At 29.7% G+C, this 26,284-nt stretch overlaps 1 long non-coding RNA gene across 1 annotated transcript in view; it reads left to right on the top strand.

Annotated features, from left to right (window-relative positions):
• The first annotated feature begins 205 nt into the window (after positions 1 to 205).
• Positions 206 to 26,284, top strand: part of LOC107455048 (uncharacterized) — a 38,478-nt gene continuing 12,399 nt past the window's right edge. Inside the window, exon 1 of the long non-coding RNA XR_011636993.1 lies at positions 206 to 861. This is a non-coding gene — a long non-coding RNA (uncharacterized lncRNA). The remainder of the gene's footprint in view (positions 862 to 26,284) is intronic.

The raw sequence follows: 26,284 nt of genomic DNA on the forward strand, positions 1-26,284 counted from the left end.
AAACTAAGAAATAGACGCTGGGTTGACCGAAATCAGCCCTTACATGTAAGCGATTAATTGTAATAGTGTGAGCTTTGTAATAACTCAGAGAAACAAGATGGAGAGATATGATATAATAGATGAAGATAGGCTAAATATTTGAATTGGAATGTCTCAATAATTCCAAATTCAAGTCTCTGAATCATTAAAGAATTACATCTTATCTCTTGACAAAATTTATTCCTTTACTCAAAGCATATCCAGGGAAGGCTCAGTTCGATTGTACTTGGTACTTTCATTTAAATCGTGCTAGAACAGCACAATGGATTATTGGCGAATAGCTGTAAAACATCCCTATCTATCTTGGCAGAATTAAGTTCCTTAATGCCAGTTTACAAAGAAATGGAGAGTAATACCAACATTGATGTAAAAAATCTTACTAAGGCGGATATGTTTAAGGAAGTGGCGGGTTCGAATCCCACAGTAACCCTATATGTATTCTTTGTGATGTTCTTCTCTGTATTGTGCTATCTGTTCTTCTATTTGATAAAGGTTTATAAGCTGTAAATGAGCACACAAACCTGCAAATGTATGTTATACCAATAAAGAAAGAAATAAACAAGTGAAAAGTGTAAACACAATATTTTCTTTCTGCATTTCATCTATAGTTATATTTGTGCTGCGTATCATTTGGTTTTATTTTTACTTTTCGTCTGCTATTACTTCTATTGTGCTTTCTTGTCATTTAAGTCATGTTGAATACTGAGCTTGAAACATTAAAAAACTAATAAACTCAACATGCAAAGACTACAAAAACAATAAAAACTTTTATGGTGATTCAAATTGTATCAACTAAATAAGATTGTAAGAGAAACAAGTCCGGTGAGTACGTCTGATATTTTGACATAATAAATATTAAACTACCTTGTGTTTCTAGTCCAGTATGTTTTTAAAGTTGATGTTTTTTAAAGGAAAATCAGTTTATTTGAAATTATGCCTTGAACAGTAATGTTAAGATACAAAATATAGGAAATGCAAGTTTGGTACGTCCTACATTTTGACATATTTAATAATAAAATATCGTGTGCTTACCATGCAATATGTTTTTAAAATTTATGTTCAGAGTTAAATATGATGTTAGATTCTGTTTAGTCATGGCAGTATGAATATTATGCCGTTAAATTTGACGATTTATTGTATTTGGATTTTAATTGTTATGCTAACTAAATGTGGACTTGAGTGTGATCGATTTTGAACTAGTATGATTTGAAGTCTTAAAACACTCTCAAGAGTGTATCAATATTTGTTTTTTCATATTCGATAAAGAATTAGCAATACAATTTTTAAAATTCTAGAGCAATTTACGAGTAAAAGTTAACAGAAATAAGTTGGCAGTCTTATTAATATTAAAACATATCGGGCATTTCCAGTAATTTTACAATATTTTTTAGTTGAGACAAAAGTTGTGTTATTCTATCTTTTTATCTGTTATTTCACAATTTCAATTTTTAAAAATAATGGAATCAACCGAAAAAAGCAAAAGAGAGCTTATTTTCGTAAACGCAAGTTCCTTACATTCACAACCAACTTTTTGCAATAATTCATATAAGCAAGCTGCATAGCGCTTACATAAAAAATAGCCAGCTCAAATTTAATTCAAAAATTAAATTAAAACATGAAAAAAATATCCCTACTGTACTCTCAAAAAATTTGAAAGTTTGAATATCTATAATGAACTATTTGCTTAAATAAACCAACTAAAAACGTAAACAAGCTAATTGAAAGTTTTTAAATAACTTGTTTTCTCAAAAATCTCTGCTAATCTTTTTTTAGGTGTAATTTTCAGTTTGAAGTTTCAAATATTTTCTAAATTCTGAGATTTTAACCAGTCATGCATGTTAAAAGCAAAAAAGAACATTCAAACATAAGATATAGTAATTTCCATTGCAAAGAAAGTTGTATCGATTTTGAATTCTGGAACTTCAGGAAATCGAAATTGCAGTGATGTGTAAAGAAAATATTATTGCCATGAGAAAATAAATTGTTAAGTTAACCTTTTTAGGTTACGTAGTTTATTGTTTTAAACTAGGCAATTTAGCTGCTCGAATTTTCCTTCCATTTATGGAAATCTTAAAATCGAGATGGAATAAAAAAAAAATTTAAATCAAAGCAATTTATTGTTTCATGCGTTATGTAATAGGTATGATAACCATTTACAATTATGCTGGATAATATTTCAAATGGAGTTGCTAGGATGAAGATTGTAAGCAGGAGCGTTGTAAGGATATACTTCTTCTTCTTCTTCATAAGCGCAAGAGCCTTTCACAGGCCAAGGCTGACTCGCAGATTTTCCTCCATCTGGTCCTGTCCGGTCGACGACCCGCCATCGGTTGACTCCCAATAGCTTGAGGTCCTTTTCAATGTCGTTCATCTTGTAGGTGGTCGTCCCCTACGTCTCGTCCCTTCAGTTGTGGAAAAAGTCACTTTTTTGGCAGGGACGGCATCAGAATTTCTGAAGAGGTGGCCCAGCTACCTAATGCGTGATGCTTTAATAGTTCTCACAATGTCGGTCCCACCGAATTTGTCATATTTTTTGTAAATTTCGTGGTTGTAAAGAATTCGCCTTACGTTATTTTCTTGAAGAGATCAAAAGATTTTCCTCAAAATTTTTCTTTCAAAAATTAGCAGTTTTTCCTCCTCTGTTTTGTTTAGGGTCCAGCACTCACTTCCATATACGGATATACTTACTTCAGTTAAATATCAGGCAAGCATCGTATCAAAGCTGGACAATATTTTAAATAGAGTTGCTGCCATGAAGATTGTAAGCTGGAGCGTTGTAAAGATATACTTACTTTAGTTAAATATTAGGCAAACATCGTATCAAAGCAAAATAAGACTAATTTGAGAAATTTGTATTTTTGGCAATATCCTTTTGCTGCTTCATAATAATTTTAGAAATTCCGGTTCATCTTGAACCATCATTTTGTTCAAAATTGCTGCTACATTAATATGGTGTAAATTTAAAACATATTAAGCTTGAAATAATCCTTCTTTCAATTGAACAAGCTGTACTATTGTTCAGCATGAATCAAAACATGTTCAATTTAACGTCTTATTCAAATTTCTGCAAATTTGCATATCATTGGTTTAAGGTACCGATTTTATGGTTCAACGTTCTATGATTCAACTATGTACAGATCAAAGTTACATAGTTCAACGTTACATTTAAATTGCAGCTTTTTAACATTTTATTAAAGTTTTGGCAAATTTACGATTGCGATAGATAACGATATTATGGTATATTTAAAATCAAACTCTTTACCGTAAATTTCTCTTAAATTATCCAACTGGGGAGAAATTGGACAGAACATAAATGTCTACGAAATTTTTTAATTTTAGTTTTTCTCATTATTGTTCATATTTGTTATGGCTCTGGTACTTTTATTTACATAGCAGTAGAGCTGTACAATGGGCTAGTAGCGACGGTCTGAGTTTTAGTTAAATTTTTTTATTTCATTTTTCTCATTATTATTCGGATTTGTTATGGCTCTGGTACTTTTATTTACGTAGCAGTAGAGCTGTACAATGGGCTAGTAGCGACGGTCTGAGTTTTAATTAAATTTTTTAATTTCCTTTCTCTCATTATTATTCGGATTTGTTATGGCTCTGGTACTTTTATTTACGTAGCAGTAGAGCTGCACAATGGGCTATTAGCGACGGTCTGAGTTTTAATTAAATTTTTTAATTTCATTTTTTCTCATTGTTATTCAGATTTGTTATGGCTCTGGTACTTTTATTTACTTCGCAGTAGAGCTGCATAATGGGCTATTGGCGACGGTCTGAACTTTAAATCATTAGTTCTCGGAATTAACTGTCTCAGATTCTTAAGAAATGAAGTTACAGTTATTTTTTCGTATACCGAAAAACCAAAACCGGAAGTAAACTACCGGAAACGAAACGAAAATGTTTTTAGCTATGCTTTGAGTATTTTTACCTTCTTTTTTTTGTATAATAATTTTGATAAAAATAATTTTTAAGACAAATTTTGATTTGAATAATTTTTAAATTAAATAAAATTCATGTTCAGATGTTATTTTCGAATAAGTAATTTTTGAAGAACGCTGATTTTAAAAAAATTTCTTTACATTAAGACACATTACAAAAAAAAAGTTACTTATATAATTCTATCAAATTTTGCATGTAAATTTCGTATAATTTTAGCTACGTTTTAACTAAAAGTTAAGGTCTAAGTGTGAATTTAATATTTTGATAAAATTTTACTTTCGAATATTAGTTTTTCTCTACGATAGTCTTTGGGACATTTTTCTAGCATTTTAATTCAAAAAACAGGTAATAACATTATTGATCTAGAAAAATAACTATTTTTAAATTAATGCATTACAATTTGCTGTAAAGATGTTAGCGTGACATGAAAAATTTGCAGTTTTTAAGCTCAAATTTGCCCCTATTATGAAAAATATTTTATAAAATTTCAAGCTTTTCATTAAATTTGTAATTTTAATACTCCTGCTTACTAAATGTAAAATTAAAATTTTAATTAAGCATTTTTTGAAAAAAAAATACATCGTTAAAATTTGGTATCATGACAATTTTAGAAACTTTATTCGCAATTTTTTTAATAAATTGACTACACTTTCTTTGCTCAGTTAGAAATGTTAATAAAATGTTTCGATAATGGTTACAGAATTGTTGCAACGTATCGACAGTTTAAAAAGTAATTAAGAAAAATCGCAGAAAAAATATAATTTCTTAAATTTATTTCCAAATTTCTTCATTGAAAATTGGTCTAATTTCTGAAACATTAATAATTATGTACTTTCGACAAGAATCATACATTTATTTGTTTAATTAAAAGATAATTTGTCAAATAATTAAAAGAGACATTTCTGAAACATCAATAATTCTGCACTTACGACAAAAATCAATGTATTGATTTTGCTTTTAAAGTTATTTTCTTTTCTGCTAAAATTATCCACCGTTAATTTTTAATTTAATTCATAACTGATTACTCATATTTTTTGACCAAGTTTACAAATAGCAAAAACATTTTTACTTTCTGACATTATTCGAAAACGATTCCTTTTCAATAACATATTAGTTTCAATAAATTATGTATAGTTAAAACATCACGAAAAGCAACAAAAAAAAACATCTTCCTAAATAAAACTGATTTAAAATCATGTCATAAATTTAAAAATAGATTTCAAAGCAAATCCTCCAAACCGTTTAAACATAAATAACTGCCTTTTAATATATTTAAAAACTATGTTTAAACAACAAGCGATGTATATCAGATACTGAAATATGCATAATTTATTCGCAGCATATATCAAAAGTCATGTATGAAATATGAGGGAATTAAAATCTAGATTATGCATGAAAATTCGAAAAACATTGAAATGTTTCCAAATAATTTATTTATTTAAGCAAATAAAAGATTTATATACAAGCAAATAACATAAGCAAGATTCAGAAAGTGACAGCAGAGATAAACATATCTTTATCTCAAATTTACATTGAATATTTATGCAAAATATTTTTATTCTTTAATAAATATTCAATATACGTTTTATTTTTGAAATATGAGAAATATTTTTGATAGATCAAAAATTTCTACTGCAAAAATTAGAACAGTTTGAATAATCGAAATAATAAATAAGATATCAATTTCCCATTTTAAGCAATGCAGTTTGTCCTATGTGTTATATTATTTTATTTTTATTGTTATTTTATTTTTATTATTATTTTATTTTTATTATTATTTTATTTTTATTATTATTTTATTTGTATTATTCTATTTTTATTGTTATTCTATTTTAATTTTTATACCATCAAATAAATCTTTATTATTATACCAACAAATAAATTTTAATTAATTTATTTAATTTTAACGAAATGTTTAAACATAAACCTTCTAAAAGATTCCCGTTGTTTCGGTTTCACCAGTGAAGTTATCTTTTGTGAACCATTAATCGCACAGTTGCAAAATGGAAGGCCACATTTTCAGTTTTGAGACGCGTTACAATAGTGTCTTAAAAACATAGATTATTCAAAAAACGGTAGTATTGGTTTCTGATGACACTTGGACAAATCAAGTCACGATCACCAGCCACTGGCCTTGAAAATTAATTCTTTCGTTTGACAAGAAAACATCGCTAGAGTGAAAGAACGTCTTGGCTCAGAACCTCACCAATAGATGACAGAACTACTCACTCACCTCTTCCTCAATTTAGACATACATCTGAAGGGGAAGGAAATTCTCTCCCGATCCCTGAACCTTTGGTACAGCTCAGTGACTGACCACAGGTCGATTAAACAGGTTTTGCGAGGGCGTATATTGCATGTACTCGGTGTGCTTTAGCGAAATCGTGGATCGAACCCCATAACCTCCGGACTGGAGTTCGATTCTCTAACCACTAAGCTGTCATGGTCTCAAAGGCGATGAGGAGATGATATAACAAAAGATCTAACTATAATGAAAATTACTAACCGGAAATTCAAGGCCAAGAGCAGAAAGTATGAAATAGTATATCAGAAATCCAAGGTCCACAGTGTGCTTGTAGCACTAGAAAAGAAGAAGAAAATTGTAAGTTTCATTCTTTGAAAACTGAATATTCCTCCTTAAAATTAAGATTTGATGCAAATTTTAATTTCGAGAAATTAATCTTTAAATTGCCTTTTGTAGCGTTTAAAATTTAACAACGTTTTCCTCTTTAAAAGTGGTCATTCTATTATTATTTCTTGAAGAAAAAAAAAACAGCTAAAATGTAAAGTTTGTAGGAAATTTTTAAATAATGACGAGTATGAAAAATATTTATGCTTTTTGAATTTATATTTCTTGGAACAGATTTGTGAAATTAAATTTAAAATTTTTATGTTAGCCACATAATAGAGAAATTTTTCAAAGAATAATGGTTTCCCCTTACTGTAACGTTAACACTATTTGAATTTCAACGCGCATGCGTGAACATTCCCCTACAAATCACAATGTTACTAATTGGATTGTTACTAACACAATGTTACAATGTTACTAACGATTTACTTACGTTAAACTCTATGCTAAATATCTCTAATCTTTCAATAACTCTTTCCTTCTACAGTCATTTATAAAAGCTTTTACTAGGATGTTAACTATATAAGATTATTATAAATCCTATTTATATATGATTATTTTATAAACTGACACTCATACAATAATCGGGAGCAAATTTATGATATTAATGTTTGCTAACATTACAAGGAAAATAGTAATTAAACCAGGTTTTAATTAATAAAACTTTAAATTCTACTACCATTTGTAAAACAAAACATGTACACTTCAAATGCAAGGCTTATGACACCTTCTTTCAAGTTTAATGCTCATAAAAAGTATTTTTCCTGAGATTTAGATTTTGCAGTAAAAATTTGTAAAATTACTTTTTTATAGAGTCCAATGTAACGTCAAAAATTCTAATATTTCTATAAAACCGAGTAATGTGAGGTAATGTATGGCTCATATGTAATTTTTATGGCCCTATCTCATGAATTAGAGCTTTTAAAATTTATTCATGCTTTAAAAGTACTGGTTTTGCAACGCAAATTTATGATATTATTTTTAAAGACGTTAAAAATTTAAGAAAACAAAAAAACAAGCCTCTACAAAAACACGATATTATGCTGTTATCTGTTCAAAAACGCAGTTTTTAAAAATGTCTCATGAGGAAACATTTATGACCTAAAAATATAGATTTTGTGGGCCCAGTTAGGGAAAAAAATTTAAAATCTCACTAGCAACTTTAAAAGTTTGGCACATATTTTCTCAATAAAACTTGATACAGAACTGCAACAATTTACAAAACAATTTCTGCACAAATGTATATAAATTCTTCTTCAGTTTAAGGATTAGCAATCATAAAAATATTTATGTTCAAAAGCCATTTTTTTTATATTATGTTCAAAATATTTTTGTTCTGAAAGTGGACTAAATGTGAGAGCCTTGTTTTTTTCGATGACACTCAAAATTCTATAATAATTTACAATCTATCTGCTTTTAAAAAGTGTATGTCTCAAATGTAAAATAGTTTTATATCTAAATATATTTAGCTTGCTTGCGATTTTTCTCTTGTCTTATAATTAAAAATTTAATCAATCATTTAAAGACAAAATTTTAAATAATTTAATATACATTTACTTTTAAATGCAAATTATTATAGTATTATATCATTCATATATCGACATTTGCAAAGTTCTGTTTGAAAGTCCATTTAAAAAATAATTAGCTTTACAATAAATTTAATAGAAACAAAATAGGGGCACAGTGTTTTAAACTTGGGACAAAATTTAAAGGTCTTAAAATATTCATAGATCTTCTGTATAGTTAGTAAAATCAATCTAGATAATAGTTACAATAACATTTTATAATGAAGCAATATATTTAAAGGAACCCTACAAAACTTTCTTAAGATATATTTATTTCCGAAACTTTCAATCTTATTTGAGTTATTAGATTCAGTTACTGTTGCATATATTTTATATTTATTTCAAGGAACCCTACAAAATTTTCTTAAATATTTATTACCGAAACTTTCAATCTTATTTGAATTATTAGTTTCAGTTACAGTTGCCTATATTTTATATATATTTAAAGGAACCCTACAAAATTTTCTTAAGATACATTTATTACCGAAACTTTCAATCTTATTTGAGTTATTAGTTTCAGTTACAGTTGCACATATTTTATATCTACTTAAAGGAACCCTACGAAATTTCCTTAAGATATTTTAATTACCAAAGCTTTCAATCTTATTTGAGTTATTAGATTCAGTTACTGTTGCCTATATTTTATATCTACTTAAAGGAACCCTACGAAATTTCCTTAAGATATTTTAATTACCAAAGCTTTCAATCTTATTTGAGTTATTAGATTCAGTTACTGTTGCCTATATTTTATATCTATTTAAAGGAACCCTACGAGATTTTCTTAAATATTTATTACCGAAACTTTCAATCTTATTTGAGTTATTAGTTTCAGTTACAGTTGCATATATTTTATATCTATTTTAAGGAACCCTACAAAATTTTCTTAAGATATCTTAATTACCAAAACTTTCAATCTTATTTGAATTATTAGATTCAGTTACAGTTGCACATATTTTATATCTATTTGAAGGAACCCGACAAAAAATTTTTAAATATTTATTACCGAAACTTTCAATCTTATTTGAGTTATTAGTTTCAGTTACAGTTGCATATATTTTATATCTGTTTAAAGGAACTCTACGAAATTTTCTTAAATATTTATTACCGAAACTTTCAATCTTATTTGAGTTATTAGTTTCAGTTACTGTTGCATATATTTTATATCTATTTAAAGGAACCCTACAAAATTTTCTTAAGATATATTAATTACCAAAACTTTCAATCTTATTTGAATTATTAGATTCAGTTACAGTTGCAGTGAACTAAATTTCTGTTTGAGAATTCTGATACTTAATTTTCATTTATTTATTAATTTTTATTTGAGAAGTCTTAAAATTTCGAATTTCATGCTAATAGCTCGCACCACATACTCTATAAAATCATGTAATACACTTTATATACATATAGAAATACACTTTATATACATTATATACATATCGGCTGATAACAAAATCAGAAGAAGTAACCACAAATAAATGTTCATTTTCAATTTATTTATTTCATTCAAACAGTAGTTGAAACTATACATCATCACAAGGAAATTAAAATCCATAAAATATTAAATATTTCAAGCAAACAAAATGAGTTAAAATTATAAATAAATAAAGATAAAAACCAATTTTAATAATAAATAAAGATAAAAATCCATTTAAAAAGCTAAAATAAATGTGGAATACTATATTAAAAAAAACAATGTTTTTGCGATTAATACGAAATCCATAAATAGTAATAACATATGTCAAATAAGTTAGATAAAAACAATCATAGGATATCCCAAGATATCAAAGTAACTAAGAGGGTCCTTTTACAGATATATTATTACCAGGTTTAACTGCTATTCTGGGAGCTGGAACTGTTCGAATGCAAGCAACTGCAATATTCTCCAGCATTGTTTGATATTCACCAGAACCACATGACTTTTTCAAAACAGGAATTTCATACCGAACTTCTTCGCAGTGAGTATGTCGCCTTCTCGATCCATCAATATTCTCGTTGGCTCTTACACAGCAGGCTTGAAGTAAAGTTTGAGGAATTCGATTTTGATCAAAATCAATTTCAACAGCAACTTCACATCCATCGTTGGACAATTGTTGACTGGAAAATTGGCAGCTTTCCCGAACTTCAATAAGTTCGTCGTTAGATGTGGCGTTGTTCGAAAAAGTTTCAGCATTGACCAGTGGTTGCGCTGATAGGTGGAACATTTCACCAAACAGAGCATTACTTGGAGTACAGACTGCGTTTGACTGTTGTTGCTGTAGTGGTACAGCAGCACACCAAGAGAAGAAAGCGCAGCAAATCAAGTAAAGAATAAGCATTTCCATTTCTGTAACTTAAGTTTCCAGAAACCAGAAAATGAAATTGTGGTGTGAAAACATTTATGATTTGCCATTATATGAAAAAACATTATCCTTCGGAAATTTCCACTGATAATGATGTTTAATTCAGAAGATTTGTGTAGAAATATTTCAGTGAAAAAAACTATAAGATTGTCTAACTTTATTCCCATTTGAGAGAAAACCCATACCTTATCAATTTAGGAAAAAAAGTTATTGGATACGAAAATTGGAAATTTGGTGATCGCGAAAGCTTTTTTTCTTTATCGAATATTCAATTCGAGGAAAGATAAATACTTTGATTATGTGTTTTAGTATACTACCTTATTTTCACTTTACGTTCAAATGTTGATAAGATGTGTAAATCATTCTTAGCTAAAAAAATAAAAAAAAATCAATATCTTTAGTTTTATCGTATTAGGTCATTAAGTATGAAATTTATAGGAAAAAAAAACTAAGTTACTTGATAGCTTACAAATATAAAGCACCATTTCATACATTAAAATCAAATTTTCTCTACACGTTTACTATGTGAATAGGCAGGTTTTCAAGTAAGTGCTATAAAACCCATACTGACGAAAGTCAATGAATTTCTGGGAGGGTAAGTTTCACAGCATTTTTGGAATGAAATTTAATTTCCCATTAAAATGTTGTTCAGGTCACTTGAGTATCAAGAATGATGAAAAGTTCCTGCAGTTTTGCCATAGTAATGTGTGCAGTGTGTATTTTTGCAATACCATGCTTATGGTCTATCTGTGAACCAATCTCGTCTATTTTTCGTTTTTAAGTTTTTGAATCATTTCATTCAGTTAGTTGCAGTACATTTCTATTGCAATTGATAAGCCAGTTGATAAGCTTCGCTCGTGCTAAAGCACCAAGCTTTCGCCATCAACATTTTTTGGTGAATATTACACTCTGGAGACGATGCTTGGCAGACGATGACCCGCGGAGGACCCTGCAGCACAGGATGTGGCTGCCAAACAAAACAGCTTGGCTCATGCACAGAGAACAATAGGGCTCAGGTGCCAGCCCTAAACGAAACAGGTGCGCGGCTAGGCAGTCATGTCCGGAATATAGTCGAAACTGAGCCGCCGCTTCGCGGCGCTGCCAGTTTGCAATGGTGTTCGGTCGAAAATCTCTCCACACTTTGATTTTTACCCTTTCTGACAATTGATGATGGAAATCCCCGTTGATTTTTGTTCTAATAATCCTTTTTAAAGTTGAGAAGAGGGTTGGGCTACTAAGAGCCTGGAGAATTCTTGTACCTCTCTATGCCAAAACATCAGCCCTCTCATTTCCTGCAATATCACAGTGCCCGGGAATCCATTGCACTGTGATGCAAACTTGTTACCTCATTTTTTATAAAGGCATTTTTCTCATTACTGCAAAACAAGAGTCTAGCGGTTAAACGGTTAAATTAAAATGTGCAAACTTTTGCTTAACTCCCTCTGTTCTTCTTACTTCAAGTAAAAAAATATGTAACCTTAGTAAAAATCAATACTTTAGTAGTAAATCAATAGTAAATATATATATATATATATATATATACATATAAAAGTTCAATGAAGATAAAACAAAGAAACAGAGAAACAAAAATGAAGAAAAACAAAGAAAAATTATAGACATATGAAAAAAGGGGGGAAATAATAATGGGGAGAAGAAGAAAAAAAGGATGAAATTTATTTTTAAAAAAACCGGAAAATAAAAGATATAATCTTTTTATCAGCCCACACGATTATATCCACAAAAAAGAGTGCTTTCTGATATTGTATCAATATAGCCAAAGCAAAATATATTAATACAATAGTGTTAGTAGCACTCAAAAATTGTTTTACAAAAATTACACCATGTAAAATAGAACACAATAAGTAAAAATAACACTTAAAAACATAAAATAAAATAAAATAAAAAACAGTATAAAACAAAACAAAAACTATGAAGCGAGTAGCGAAATCAGATGTACTTACATAAACGGGAAATTTTTCAAGAATGATTTAAAAATATTTTCGCAAACAAAATTGCCAGATTACAAAATGTGAAAACAAAAGCGCAAATTGAGTGTAAATAGAGGATNCTTGAAATTCTTTATTCTTTTATTCTGTTTCACCATTTTTTTGTATTCTGATCACTGTGACATACATTTGAAACGAAATTTTTTGGTAGCAGTTTACACCAAGGAAATGTTAAAGCTCGCTCTTTAAATATAGATGTATATATATATTAGAAATGAAACACAAAAAAATATATATTTTTCTTTTAATTGTAAATTTAATAACACAAATATTGAGTCAAAACTTGCAATCTACGAAGGGGCTATATTCCTTCATTTATAAAATGTGAGTCGGCTGAAGTCCCCTCAGTTCCTCCAGTTCCGCGGTCCCTGAAAACTACTGTAATCTTATAAATTGCTATAACGCTGTTTTTTAACATTTATATAAACAATATTTATTATAATTTGAACACATTATATTATTAAGGGCTTAAAAAATAATAATAAGTATTACGTAAGCACGATCATTTTCACTTCCGAACTTATTTGAATGTGTAGAATTTTCCATTTCTTTTCAAGTAAAATCTCGATCTTTCACAATTTTCTGCCGATGAAATGTTAGCAAAGAAATCTTGAGTCATTTTATTCTGGCTTATAATGAATCCTTCGATTTCTTCTGCCGAATTATTCAAAGTTTCATGCAAGAGATTACTGACACGGAAGAAACTATACGCTTGATTAAACTTTAAATAAATATCCACGAGTATAAAACGCAGGGGAGACCTTGATTTTGTTTTTAATCCTCGAATTCTCGATCATTTCACGCTTGGCGAGATTTCCAATTAAGTGAAAATTACTAAGTTATTCACCAATCAGCAATGAAAGAAAATTTTAATGTTTTCTGGCAGCTGATTAATGTTTTAGTAAGAAATTTAGCGATAGTTTTTATTGAAGTGAAGAGGATTTACGTGAAATAGCTGTAACACTGATAAACGCCACTCTGCAAATCAGATTAAATATTTTCTTTTTGGACAAATTTATTTACATTATCTGTGCTGTTCTTGTTGCAGCTTGACGAGATACAAGATAAGTATTTTTTTTTTGAGACATTTATTTATCTTAGTCTGACATTTGTTGTTCCAGCGCATATCAGGCGAAAAATGAGGAATAGGTAGGTTACTCAGATGGCATACTTTTCTTGGAAACACATTTAACTCATCTTAGTCTGACATTTACTGTTCCAGCACAAATCAGGCGAAAAATGAGGAATAGGTAGGTTACTCAGATGGCATACTTTTCTTGGAAATACATTTAACTAATCTTAGTCTGACATTTGCTGTTCCAGCACATATCAGGCGAGAAATGAAGAATAGGTAGGTAACTCAGATGGCATATTTTCCTTGGAAACATATTTAACTCATCTTAGTCTCATATGGGTTACTATTTCTGTAGCACATATGGAGCAGGTGGGTCAAACGTGCTGCAGCTTGGAAGGGACCGATTGAGAGCCGGTGATGGAAGGACCCTCTTAATTGTTTCGTTTTCTCTGTATATATTTGAGTAAATTTTTAGTGATATACGAAGTCAGGGAAGTGTTCAAACAGCTCTTTTACGTGACAAAATCTGTCAGTTTTTTTTTTTTTTATGAAAAAAAGAAGCGCACTACAAAACTGGTATTTGTTTTAATTGTGATAAAAGTTGTGGTAAATATTAAATTGTAATTAAATATTAAATTTAGGATATTAAATTTTTACAATTTCACTACGTCACAAAATGTTTGGAATATTAGTATATATTGGACATGTTGGAATGACTTTGTTTTTTGAGACACGTTTATTTACCTTAGTTTGATATATGCTGTTCTCGCACAAACTAAGCAAAAAAAATAAGAAATAAATGTGTAAACAAGATAGAATATTATTCTTTTGAGACACATTTTCTCACTTTAATTGATGTAAGTTAGTCCAGTTGTAGAAAATTCGGAACAGTTGTGTCTATCTTTGCTTAACTTACTACAGCTTCGAGGGGGACAATTTGAAATTAAGACACATTTATTTACCGCGAGCAAAAAAAGGAAGGTCTCAAATAGGTTTTGATCTATTGATAGGATTTTCACGCACAAAGACTGAATCTTAATGGTTGGATGGCCTAATCTTAAATGAGTTAATTAATTAGTGAAGAATATTTTTTAAGAAATATAATTTTCAATAAGTAAAATAATAAATTTAATAAAAATAAAATGTAAACGATCCATAAACAATTTTTAAATAATTTTCTCATTTATTTCCTGAGCAAAAAAAAATTAGTAAGGTCAATTTTAGAAACGCCACCTATCGATCCGTAAATGAACTACAGGGTTATGTAAAATATATTATATGTTAGGGCGATACCTGCAAATCTTTTCAATTATAAAACTATCTTTTTCAACTATAAGAACTATTTATTTAGTTAATATGATTTTAAATAATGATTTCATACAAAATAAATAGTTATTTGACTTTTGAAGATTCCAAGTTGATTTTTCGAAATTTAAAAGATATTAATAAAAAATATTTACTAACCATTTTAATACTTATACTCCCTTTTATGAAATAAGATCTTTTTACGATCCATAAACATAAAAAAAAATTATTCTTCATCGATATCCAATGAAATTTTTCAGAGGCATATTCTTTTAGAATCAAATACTTCTAAGAGGTTTCCAGCAGGAAAGAGGGAAAATGTGATGAATGCTTCTAATCTTAGAATTTTATCTAGTCGTACTTTTCCCGCCCTTTTTCTTTCTTCTGAAAACTTCAACAGACGATCGGACTCGACGAAGATTGAATTCCAGTATTTATTTGTTTCTTTGTATCGCCGACCACTAAGTTTGAGGGATGTGTAAGATAGAGTGATGAAAGTTTCTGAACTAAGCAGCGTTGTTCAGAAGGAAAAAACCGTAAGTGTGGTTTTAGTATAAATGTAAACCAATATTTCAAAGTAGGCAATTTTGGAGGATTCGCAAAATTTGGTCTAAGAAAATAGACCTTTGGCATGAATGTTAGACTGTTTTTGAAGCTTTTTTTTTTGTATTTTCGGAACAAAAAAATATTGCATTGAGGAAGTTTTGCATTCTTTAATTTGATTCATGCGTGATCTATAAAGCCGTTGAGTCTCAGGCTTAAAGCTCTCGCATCCAAATGAAGTGCCCCAGGTCCAAATCACAGCGATTGCTGGTAACTGCAACCCGATTCACATTGACCACAGTGCTAACATAAAACTATCCCCAACAACGTGCTTTATTGGTTGAACAACATTGCATCATTTCCTGTAATTTTCCATTTTGTGAGATCATGGAATTAAAAGCTGTAGATTCTTTTCTTAAAAAATAAGTCTAAGGTATAGTCCAACCAGTTAACAACTACCAACGCATTAGACGAAGAAAGCACTCGATCAACGAAGACCAGCAATTTTTATGTAGAATGGTTAATGGTGTATACAAAAGAGTGCGTATATGTCAGCCAAACATTTTCTCAATGTACTATTCCATGTATAGTCCTATACTGTATACTTAATGAATTCATTCATTTTCTATGAAAATTTCTTACTACTTAAATTATCATATACCTTGTATTGCATAGTCTGAAAATTTTTAAGGACCTAGATTCAAGTTCTTAAGAAGAATTAAACTGTTTCAAATTTAAAAAAGAAATAGATAAGTTTTCATTTAAAGAACACACTTTCAATAGTATCTGCTGTTCATAGTCAAATGTCAAGGTGGTTTACTTGTATATCTCCTGTTACGTTACTTGTTGATAATGATTGTTAACTATAATTCCTTATACGAAGAGAAGAATTATAATTTTTCTATTCTAGAGTCTTGCTTAAAAATCATTAGCCGAAATTTTATTTCACTCCACTACTTCTGCGGGTTTTGAATTCGAAGAACCCGCAGAAGAATTCCGAATTCGATTTCATCAGCAGTAAAAGCATTAAGAACCCTCAAAAGTGTAGAGTCTATTTCGATTCAGTTTTAATTTTAAGGGTTTTGATTTTAAATTCAATTGAAGTATTAAAAAATCTGTTTCCTTTCATTATTTTTTACTGTCTCTTGTTGAAAGAAAGACGCATTATTAGCTTGTCAAAAAATAAAATTTGTTTCATATCCCTATTTTTTGAGGCTATGATTTCAAACTCATTAGATAAAAAAATATACACTGATTTTTAAAAAATATACACTGTAAAAAAATTTTAGCGTACATTAACACCAGAAATTATGGCAACTACTTTACATAAAGCGGTGTTCTACTAAGTATTCCACTACACCAAGAAACAAGGATGATCATTAATTTAGTGAAACAATAAGTATGTTTTTATACATTAAAAATAATACAGAAATTATACATTATAAACTTATTTAATACAGCTTACAGAGATTTGACAATTAAACCTAATTAGACAACTAAAAACAAACATACATATTTTAACTGTGAACTTTTGTTTCCATTGATTTATAGTAGCATGGAAGATAACAACAAACTCACTCTAACTCGTAATTTATTAACAATGTACCCTCGATTTCCAAAGTGAGTTAACATTGGAGCTTCCGGAGTCGAATATAATTCACAAATGGTGTGAATGCGCGTGATCTCGATGTAAGTTTTTTCCATATCAAGTGCTTGGATATATTTATATCATTTAAATTGGTTCTGAAACACCGATTTGCAGTTCCCTTAATATAATGTTTTCTTCATATAATTCTCTAGGTTGTTCAACATAAAATTTGGAGAAATATTACGACATGGTTTTTTTAGTGTATGTATTAAGGTCGGATAATACAGAATACCAATAAAAATAAAGAATAATATTTAATATCTTGAAGTGAACTGAAATGTAATGTTTGAAGTACAAAATACACTCTATAACAAAAAAATCGACGCACCAAGAAGGAAATATCCAATTAAAACGAAAATTGGTGGATAGGAAGACAATACACAGAATAATAAATGATTAAAATTTCAGAACAATTGAATAATTTATTGCAGAGTTACAATAACAAGTTCAATAAGGTGTTGACCCGCCTCTAGCCTGGATACAAGCTGCCACACGGCGTGGCATAGACCGATAAAGCTCCCGGATGGTCTCTTGCGGTATTTCCTGCCAAATTCGATCCAATTGTCGAACGAGGTCATCAACATTCCGTGCCAGATGCAATCGCCTTCCCATCATATCCCAGACATGCTCGATGGGAGAGAGATCTGGTGATCTGGCAGGCCAAGGAAGAGTTTGACAAGCTTGCAGACAGTTCATAGCAACACGTGCCGTATGTGGTCTGGCATTGTCCTGCTGAAAAACCAGCCCAGGGCGCTGCAAAAGGAACGGTAGCAAAACAGGTCTTAGGATGTCGTCGACGTACCGCTGTGCAGTAAGTGTACCTCTAATGACGACCAAAGGGGTCCGGCTGTCAAAGGAAATGGCACCCCAGACCATAATGCCTTGTTGAGGGCCGGTGTGGCGTGCAATAGTGAAGGCAGGATCCCCCCTCTGCCCTGTGCGTCTCCAAACACGTCTTCGATGATCGTCAGGACACAGTTGGAAGCGGGATTCGTCGCTAAAGACTATACGTCCCCAGTCGGCATCATTCCAGCCTGATCGAGCGTCGATTTTGCACGTCTTAGTGCGTTCTTGGTGCGTCGATTTTTTTGTTGCAGAGTGTAATTCAAATCAAATTTATCATCATTTTTGTTCAAAGTTCCTATCATTTGAAATGTTGAAAATTAGTATTTAAGTACGTTTTTTACTAAATTTAACATTAAAATTAAATTCTTCATAAACAATGTAGTTAAATAAAAAGAATTAAATTATAATAGTTTTTAGTAATTATCTTGTAACAAACAAAAACATACAAATTCACTTACCTTAAACTGTAATTCTTAAATTGGCTACTTAATTATAAATTGTCCCCTTATCAGTTTCATCAAATTACTTTTATTTTAGAATAGTAAAGTACCGGGGGAAAATACTTTTTATTTGTGTGTTATCCTCTAAATGACTAGCATAAATTTCATTTCTAAGCGCGAAATCAGGAATAAAAAAAATACATTTTTAAATGCAAATTACTTTTGAATAGCCCTCTTAAATCCTAAAGATAAACAAGTTTACAATAAAATTGGATAATCTACTATTAAGAAAGTAAATTTGCTGTTTTATTCAAATTATATTATATTAAATTTGGAAATAAAGAATTGAATTAAACTTTGTACGTTGTTTCTTTTTGCACGAAAAGAAAAAACGTTGATAACGCAACTTATTTTAATGGTGTATTCGAAGAAAAAACGATTCAAGCTGAATAATTTATCGTCTGAAAATCTGTCTGCTACGACGAATTCTTTTTTTTTTTAATGTAATAAGCTTTTCTTTTAATTCATTCCTTTCGTTTTAGTTTATAAAAAAATTAAACTGAATAAATAGTTTTTTTCAGTTTGAAAACTTGTAACTCAACAATTCTTTATCATTCTAAGCGGAATTAATCTAATGTTCAAACAAAATAAAACTACTCGAATAAGTTTTTGTATCTTTTTAATTGCTGCGTTAAATGTTTTTTTTTTTCTTTTTCGAATTGATAAAAAAATCTAAAAGATTCCACTTAAAATCATTTGAAATGCCAAAAATGGTATGATTTTTTAGATTTAATCAATAAATCTAAAGATGAATTAAGAATTTAAAATTATTCATAAAATAAAAGTTAGAGTTATCAAAATTATTTGCAAATGTAATGAGGACATACAAATTGTTAATTTTGCATTCATATTTTTGATTTTCTGCTTATATTTATTAAGTAGTTCGTATAGTTAAAATGTATTGTAGGATATATTCACTTATTCCACATAAATATGCAACAAATTTAAACGATTTAAGAATTAAATAGCTGTCATTTTGCATTTTGGAAATTACTGCTAGATTTATAAAAAAATTTAAAAATCTCTGTTTTTACAAAGAAAAATCGCGAATATGTAGAATATTTTTTGTACACTAAAATAAATTTTCGTGCATCTGAACACCAAAATTGGTGGCAACTTTTTTATTCCAAAATAATGTTTATCTAAGCTTTTTATTACACCAAATCACAAGGACAGTTCTTTATAATTATTGCAATATATGTTACTTATAAGAACCAGTAAAGTTAAGACAATATTAAGTAAGAATCAGTAATTTATGCTGCACACATACACTAGGTCTTAAAATAAATTTAGTTTGCAAATTAAACATACTCGTGGTACAGAGAGAATAATTAGACAATTTCATGCTAGGCTTATTAGAGCAGAAGCGAATAGAAATTATACATTATGAAATTATTTATTACGCATTGGAGAGATTGCGTACTTCGTCTTTTGCGTATGTCGCCATAACTTGAGAAATTTTGTAACTAGAGAAATTTTGAATTGTAAGGGCTGCAAACTCTTTACATCATTTTAAAGTATGTCATTTTACATAACAAATTATAAAACTTCATCGAAATCGGTTGAATAATTCCTAAGCAATCGAATTTTAAATATACGACTTCTTTAAAATTTGATTTCTCAGAAACTATTCGACCGATTTAAATCAAACTTTGTATTTTGCCCTGTAAATTTGTCGAAAATTATATACCTTAAAATTCAAAATATATTCAATTTAATAATAATTAAATAAAAAATTAATTAAGTAAATAATAATTAAATAAAAGGAAAAAACTAATCAGCATTCACCAAAAAAAAATTTGCATGAAAGTAAACTAATTTTATAATAATTGTGCCACAATTTTTCAGTTCTCCGAAAAAGTTTTTCAAATATAGGGAAATCCGAATCCGTTCGAAAAAATTTATGTTTATTCAGAGAAAATACGTCTGATTTCGTAACTTAAGTTATAGTCTGCATTAATTAATTAGCATAATTGAGGTCATTCCCTCAAAGCATTAAGATTGAGACCTAGAACATTAAGATCCGATCACTAGATCAAAAGTTATTCAGGATGGTCCGTTTTTTTCCCCTGGAGCACATACATCTAAACTTGCTGTAATTATAAATTTTAGGGTTATTGAATAGCAAAATTATTGATGGCTTCTTTACACCTAGTAGTATAAAAAAAACATTGTAGTGAAGCACTAGATACTAGAGTTATGTATGGCGTTACAGTAAATAACTTTGATGTTGAGTAGTTGGCTCTACATTTGGCACTCAATTTAGTGTTATCGTGGAAATAATGTTATTCCAATATGCGAAATTTAAAAATTGAAATATTGCCAAATAAAAATGAATGAAAATAGGTTTTTTTAAACGTGATTTTAAAATTTTGTTTAAAAAAAAACCTGATATATCTAAAGAATGGAATTATTTAAAAATGGAATTACAAATTGTTACGAAAATGTAATTTAGTTTGAAGAATTTAACTGATATTAAGGAATTAAATGTTCATACATTTGCCAAGAATAAAAGGTATTTTTTTTCCAAATATCAACTCTCTAGAACAGGGGTAGGCAACGCGGCGCCCCCGATCAATTTTTAATGCGCCCTCGCTGGACTAATGTAAATGTATGATAGCCAGAGCGATTTACGTAACTCTTGTCAAACGGCGATATACAGCAAGTAGTCAGTTGAGTTTAGGATTGTGCATGATTATCTGTAAAATATGCGCCCTCGGTGATTTTCAAATTTAGTATTGCGCCCTTAAGGACAAACAGGTTGCCGACCCCTGCTCTAGAACATATATGCAGAAAAAAAAATTTAATTATTTCACGGTTTTAAAATTTATATTGTTATAGTACTTACAAACCTTTTTGTTCCAGAAAGTCCCATAAGTATCTCTTATGGTGAACAAATAAAGATATTTTATTTTATTTTCATATTACACTAATATTTATATAAAATTTAAATAATGGTGTAGGAAATTATCTGAAAATTTTATTATTATTCAATATTATTATTAGTAGTATTGAATAAAAGTGATGTATTTCAGTGGTCAACATACAAGATAGACCGGTAGTCTGGTCACAAAGTTTTTGCTTTTATTTAACATATAACATGAATTCAGTTCTTGTAATAGAGGTCAACTAAGACAAATGGTCGGTTAACAAGGAGGTCATCTTGACTGTTTCCACTTTATTTAGCTTAATTGATATTCTTCATTCGTAATGAGGGTTTTTTAAATCCTTGTTACTTTCGTAGATATTTTTCGTATCTTAATATAATAAAATTTCTTCGGTGCCAGACAATAAACAAAAAAGACAAATTTATTCTGGAATTTTAATTAATTTTTTAACAACATGGAATTTTAGTTAATTTTTTAACGAAATATCATGTAAGAAAGTATTAAGTTTAAGAATCTACGCTCCTCCTGATATCTTAACTATGCAGTTTTTTAACCTTTAACGACTAGCATGGTTCTAGAACCGTAGAAAAAAAATTAACTGAAAATTAAAGATAGTTTAGCAACTTTCTGAAGCTGCCATCTATGTGTGAAAGAATGCATCGTATTCCAAAACGCTTTCGGTGGATCAAAATTTTATAATTTCTCATGGGAGAGGAAAATGCGACCAAGGCAATAAATATAAATAAAAATAGAACGCTTGGCAAGAGAATGCAAATGTATTTAACATCCAACAATCGTGTGAAGTAGGAAAAAAAATTTGTTTGACAAGTATCATGGTTTTGAATCAAAAACGGATACTTGAATTTTACCTAATTCTCTTTACTGTTATGTCCTTTTAATTGCTTTTTTATTGTCTGATTATTGGATACTAAGGAAACTAAATTTTTACAAAATTTGAGACACACAATTTAAAGCTAAATAATCATCATTCCAATCCTGCCTCGATTTTAAGTCTTAATACTTATTTTTAGTACTTATTTCTCTGCTATATTTATCATCTGAAGATCGTATCTAAGGATTAAAAAGTAGCACTTTCTACTGTTTACTTGCAGTTACTTTTTTATTTTCGATTTTTGAAAATAATTATAAAAGCGCGTAGGCATTTTTAATGGAAATATATATATATATATNTTCACCGGTGAATGTCAACAATCACATAGTCGCTTTGGTGAATGTCCGAAATATTTGTTACATTCGATTTGATATGAATTTATTTGTGGATATAATTACATTTATTCGATATTTTTATACTTACTGACGATAGATCAGAAGAAACATCAGTGTTTGGAGTATCGGGCCATACATTTACATTTGTCCGGTATACCCTACACTGATGTTTTTTTTAGGTTAAGTTCCACTGTCCGGTATACACAACAACTCGGTATACGCATATATACAACTGACATATTTCCATTTACATTTATTTAAATAATTAATTTTTTAAAGGCATGATTTTTTTAAAAGTTTTGGATTATGACATTTTCCTTTAAAAAAAATTTTATTATATTCACCATATCCCCGACGGTGATTCTATCATCGGCAGATGGCAACACAATAATAGTCATTTATAACCTCTGAATAATATGACTGTGTTGATTTATGCTTATCTGAGTTCAGAAGTTTATTTTTTTACAATTTCATTTAAAATTTTAAAAAAAAAAAGAAAAATTTTCTCAATAGTTTAATTATTGGTAATATGTTATGAAGGAAAAAAAAAAGATTAAAAATGCGAATAAGAATGAGAATGATGTTAGCATAATCCTCTTGATCATTGTGTAAAATAAAAGTATAAAATAATTGTGTGAAATAAAAGTATTTTTAATTAAATTTCACTTACATTTGCATGCGGCTTTATGATATCCGTAATAATAAAATACCTAATTTTATAATAATAAAACTCGGATCCTTTTGCTCGACAGTACAAGTCAGTTAGGAAAACGAAACTTAACATCCTTTTCATTTGTCAGTAAAAGAGGGATTCAAATTTAATTACTCAATGCAATCTTTTTTTTTTTTCTTCTTCTTTCAATAGAAAAATTGTTTTAAAAATAGCAACGAAAATAGAAAACAAACACTGTTAATAAGGTTATAAATCTACCACCGGGTTGCAAGTTAAGGGGACAGTGAAGTAAAATTCTTTCAAAAATTTGATTTTTAGAATTTGACATCATCTATTAACCTATACTTTTCTGATTAAGAAAATATATAGGTTTACTAATTTTCATAAATTTAAAGTGCTTTAAGAGCATAAAAACAAAAGTAAACAAAAGTGCCACGCCCACATTTCAAAGTTTCGTTTTCTGTTTACTTTAGATTTCTACTGTTTTTTTATGTTTTTTTTACAATCTGCCTTGCACCTAGAAACGAAGCAAAGAAAGAAGCTCTTTTGTGGATCGTTAGTGACGAAATCTAACTTATTTATCTTTTGCAGAAATGGAATCAAGAGTTCGTAACTTCTCTTTTTGATTTTTAATTTATTGCTTTTATTAGTTCTTGTTTTTTATTTTGTTTTTATTTCGTTATTTGTTTTGTTTGAAATGCCTCGAAGAGAATCTTTTAGAAGAAAACAATTCCAGGCAAATCAGCACACTGTTGTGTCAAAAAAAGTTGACAACTTTACGCCTGTTAAAGATATTTTTAGCGGCCAAAGTTCTTCTAGCCGTAAAATTTCTGAATTTGAGTCCAATTAAATATATTTGATGGAAAAAGTGGTAACATTATTGTGGATGTAAAACTATTAAGTGACTTAATTAAGCAGTGCACAAAATGTGTGCATTGTGACACAGTTGATTGTATGACAGCTGAAATAGGAGCTACTGGGCATGAGGGTTTGTCTGTCCCTTTGGTTATTAAGTGCAATAAATGCAATAATTGCACATTCACAATGACATCAAATAAGTCAAAGCATTTCTACGATATCAACTGTAGATTTGTTTATGGAATGAGATGCATTGGTAAAGGAAAGAAAGCTGGGAATGTGTTGACTGGAATTTTGAACTTACCTCCCCCTCCACAACAATTTGAAGTCAACCTCTTTTCCAGTTTGAATGTTGTTGCTACCTCTTCAATGAAAAATGCAACAGAAGAAACAGTGTCTCTCTCAGGAAGTCGTGACATCGCAGCAGCATTTGACGGCAAAAGAGAGGTCATACATCTTTAAATGCAATAGTAGTTTACACCTCTCTTGAAAATGGGAAAGTGCTGGATTTTGAGTGTTTATCAAAACATTGTGTTAAATGTACAACATCATCTGGCTCTCACGATTGTGATAAAAACTACACAGGTACCAGTGGAGGTATGGAAGTGGCAGGAGTGAAAAAATTGTGTCGGCGATCGGAAACTGAACGTTCTGTTCGTTACTTGGATTACCTGGGGGATGGTGATTGCAAGGCCTATGATCAAGTGGTAGCAGACAAAGTATATGGTGATGTGCACATCGATAAACTTGAATGCATAGGACATGTGCAAAAGAGGATGGGCGCAAGGCTGCGTAAATAGCGAGATTCCTTAAAAAAGCAAAATTTGTCAGACGGGAAAGGGATTTCTGGCCGTGGTCGTCTGACAGATAAGGAAATTAACCTTATTCAGTCATACTATGGCCTTGCTATCAGGAGGAATGTGAATAAGCCTGTGCCAGATATGTCGCAAGCTGTATGGGCAATTTATTTTCATAAATTGTCCACAGATGAAAACCCGCAACATGGCCTGTGCCCAAATGATCCCGATACATGGTGCAAATTTAATAAATCAAAGCACAGTAATGAACCATATACACATAAAAATTCTTTGCCTGAAGCTGTATTATTGGCTATCAAACCTGTTTTTAGAGGAATGAGTGACCCTAAGGTTCTCGTGAAATGCACTCATGGAAAAACACAGAATCCTAATGAGTCATTCAACAGCTGTGTATGGGATCGACTTCCAAAAACATCCTTTCATGGATTAAAAACCCTTAATATTGGGGTAATGGATTCTGTAATTTGTTTCAATGGAGGGGCTGGAAAAAGAATGGATGTTATGAATCATTTAGGCATTGATCCTGGTTATTTTATGCTAAAGTCTATGAAAGCGATCGACGTACAGAGAGTAAACGAGGCCAATTTGGCCACAAAATTAGCTTCCAAAGAGGCTAAAAAGGCTAAACAATTAAAAAAAAAAAAGGAAATGTGAGGCTGAAGAAAGTAAAACAAGTTATGGTGCTGGAGAGTTTTAAATTTATGTATTATTTTTAACTATATGTTTTTTTTACCTTTAAATCTGTTTTTTTTTTTTTCAAAACATTATTTTTTGTTACTTAGGTACATATATCTCTTGTTCTATGCAATTTAAAAAGATAAAACTTAGTAGGCTTATACATCATTGATTGTTTCATACAGTAAACCTCAAATTTAGTTAAAAATTTAAACATTTTGAAATCAGGAGTAAAATTTAATTGCTGAAAATCAGCAAAAATTGGAATTTTGAAACAGTCAATTTTTTATTCTGCAAAAAATATGGCATTTTAGTCTAATTTTAGGTATACTGTATACTCTAGGCTATATATTGTGTGCAGAATTTTTTTCAGTCAATTATATTGAGTAGTTGTAGTTTTATATGTACCTTAGGGGAGAGTGGGGTCAATTGTAACAGGGTACGATTGTAACAGAGCAACAATTTCGAGTGTCGGGTTCTAGATTTGGTTTCTAGGTGGCGCACAAGGTGTATTTAATAAATCTACATGCACACCCCTGATGGCAACCACTTTTATGTACTTTTGAAAGAGTTACATCACAAAAGATATTTTCACGCCACTCAAGTACTTTTTTTGGTATTAGAATATTATATTGTAACAAAGTAATTTTGTTTAAACAAATAAAAATTAGTAACCGAATATGTAAGTGGACACCTTAATTAACA

This window comes from Parasteatoda tepidariorum, chromosome 6, assembly GCF_043381705.1.
Source record: "Parasteatoda tepidariorum isolate YZ-2023 chromosome 6, CAS_Ptep_4.0, whole genome shotgun sequence".
NCBI classification, from domain to species: Eukaryota; Metazoa; Arthropoda; class Arachnida; order Araneae; family Theridiidae; genus Parasteatoda; species Parasteatoda tepidariorum.